The sequence below is a fragment of the Myotis brandtii genome, unplaced genomic scaffold, assembly GCF_000412655.1.
Source record: "Myotis brandtii unplaced genomic scaffold, ASM41265v1 scaffold13, whole genome shotgun sequence".
In the NCBI taxonomy this organism is placed as follows: domain Eukaryota; kingdom Metazoa; phylum Chordata; class Mammalia; order Chiroptera; family Vespertilionidae; genus Myotis; species Myotis brandtii.
In genome coordinates, this window is record NW_005354595.1 from 2,152,745 (window position 1) to 2,155,666 (window position 2,922).

Sequence of the window (2,922 nt, forward strand, 5' to 3'; positions counted from 1 at the left end):
GATTCCCAGGTGATTCTAATGTGCAGCCAAGGTTGAGAACCACTGCTCCACAGGGAGGCAGTTTCGGATAATGATTCTGAGCGTGGGCTTTGGAATTAGACACACCTGGGATCAAATCTCGGGTTTTCCATTTATACCCGTGGGTCTCCAGCAACCTCCTTAACTTCAGAGGCTCTCACTCTCTGATAGGTATGACAGTACCTCCTAGATTTATCTCGAGAACTGACTTTGTAAAGCAACAGCAGCAAAACACACTTCTGGCGTTCGATTGATGGTAGCTGTTAATGTCATTGGAACCAGTAGGATTATCCACACAAAGGAACGCCATGCTAGGGCAGTAAATGTACACAGACCACGACATCGGTAGAGGAGGAAAGGGGCCTCATTCACTCCTAGCAACGGGACTCAGGCGCCCTGGGGGAGTGGCTTGCAAAAAGCAGCTGTGCGTGTGTGTGCGTGCGCGTGTGCGTGTGCGTGTGCGTGTGCGTGTGCCTGTGTGTGTGTGCGTGTGACTGTGCGTGTGCGTGTGTGTACACTAAAGAGCTGTCAGTCCAGGCCTATATTGGGTGGAATTACCACAATTGAGCATAATTCTGGGGGAGGAAGAATTCAAGAGAGCCCCAGCATCACCCATTTCAATGGTAACACCACTACAGCAGCAAGAGCCATAAAGAATGGCATGGGCAGGCCATTGAGCAAGTTTGCCTGTCTTCTCTCCTTGAGGCTGGAAAACCAGGCTGACTCCCAGGAGGAGCATCCCTGGGAGTCACTGACTTATCACGGAAGGTCAGGCCCTGTGGAAGGAAGAAAAGCATTCTTGTGCCACAGGGTGGGCGTTATCAGGCCATTGAATTTGACTGTAAAAGATAATAATAATATAAATTTATAGAGAGGCATTATTCTGAGCACTTCAATTCATTTAATTAAATTAAATCATTTCATCCTCACAACAATCCTATGACATAGGTAGTATCATTATCCCCATTTTACAGATGAGGAAACTGAGGCATAGAGCAGTTACGTAAACTTGCCCAAGGTCACACTGTAAATGGTAGACTCAGAACTGAAAAACCAGACACCACATTCCTATCCACCCTCGTGCCCCAAGCAGGTGAAGTGAGACATATTAGTTTTATTATAATGAATTTTAAATGGTCTTCATGAAATACCATATCACAGTTTGCTCAAGCACTTCCTTTCTATTTAGTATTCTCTGTTTCTAGCTGTAGTAATCATCTTCATGCATAGAGCTTTCCACTTCTGTTCAATTGTCTCCTTAGGATTATTTTAATGCCCGTGAATGGCATTACTTGGTCCAAGGAGATAAAGCAATGGTACAGTTGTTGCTACATGTTGTAGTGTTCACCAAACAGGCCGCACCAGTTGGCAGTGTCACTAGCAGGGTATGAACACACCACTTTCACCACCACCTCAGGCAGCATGGGTGGAATTATTTGTAGAAATTAATATACATTTGTAAAAATACTTTTTTAAAGTGAATAGCTACAAACATTGGAAATTTGCACCATCAGGTTGCTGGTCCACGCTGGTTCTGGGCGTGTCCTGTCTTGAAGGCCCCTTCCTTCACCTCACCTGACGTTGAACCATGCCCCCCCTCCCCCACCAGGCCAGGTCCTGGACTTCCAAACCACCGGAGCTTCAGGAGGTGAGAGGCCCACACTTTGGGCCTTTTCATCTGCAGCCTGTGCTGGATGCCGCAATATCTTGTCTGAGTTTTCTCTTCCGCTTCACCAGCTGGCCTTGCTGCGTGAATTGGAACGACATTTAAGCCAGGCACGCTGTCCCCAGGTCACTGGAATCAGTGCTTCTCAGACTTGATTGCATCTACGAAGCACCTGGCGATCTTGGGAAAACGAAGATTCTGAATCAATGGGTCTAGGGCAGGGCCTGAGAGTCTCACATACTTCCAGGTGATGCTACTGTTGCTGGTCCTTTATTTCTTAGACCAGCCAGGCAGCAAGAGAAGCCCAGACAACCCCTCCCCCCTCCAGAACCTCTAATTACAGCTCTGCTTCTAGAAGCTTCCAGGACCTTGGTTGAGTCAAGACTTCTCTGAGCCTCAGTTTCCCCATCTATATAATACAAGGATGAGACTAGATACTCTCTGAGTCCTTCTATGGTTTTCATTTCCACATTGGACTTCTTTAGACCATTGATTTTATTTTCACAGACTGTTTATTCATCAAACAACATTTGGGCTCAAAGGATGAGCGTGGGCACCTTTTTCAGCATCAGGACATCAGGAATGAGAGGATGAATAAGGCAGACACAGTCACTGCTTTTAGGAAAGACAAGCAAATTAGAGTTGGCAAATATTTTGATACGTGTTTTGGTAGGAGCAGCTCAGGGTGCTATGGGAGCAAATAAAAAATGGATCTCACCCAGACCAATAAGAATTAGAGGAGACCCCACAAAGGACCTCATTCCTACGCTGACCCCTAAAGGGTGAGAGGTGTGATCCAGGTGGCCATTCCTATGTTCAAAGTAAGACATGAACAAGCCCAAAGGCAATGGAGTGATAAGTATACTCTCTCCAAGCCAGAAAGCGAAGGGAGAGTGTTTGCTAAGCAATAATGCAGTCTACAAGGAATTAAGCCCGACCGCTAGGTAGACGGTGGGTTCATTCACTGAAATGAGGAACACATGTGGAAGAGCAAGCTTTTGGATAGGGGTGCAGAGAGAAAGGATTCCATCTAGGGACATGTTGGATGGCGTTACCACTGAGATGTTCAAGTAGGGTGTCAAAGAAGCAGTCGGATAAGTGGTCCACAGCTCTGGAGAGAAGTATGGGCTCAAGATTCATTTGATCCTGTGAGTCATCATCACCGGGTTGGCCATAAGAGCAGATGAGATTTCCAGGAAGAATTTGCAGAGTTAGAAATAGGGCAGGACTCGCACAAA

At 46.4% G+C, this 2,922-nt stretch overlaps 1 pseudogene; it reads left to right on the forward strand.

Moving 5' to 3' along the window:
• LOC106725006 overlaps nucleotides 1-1,789 on the forward strand; it is a 3,317-nt pseudogene extending 1,528 nt beyond the window's left edge.
• The last annotated feature ends 1,133 nt before the right edge of the window (nucleotides 1,790-2,922 follow it).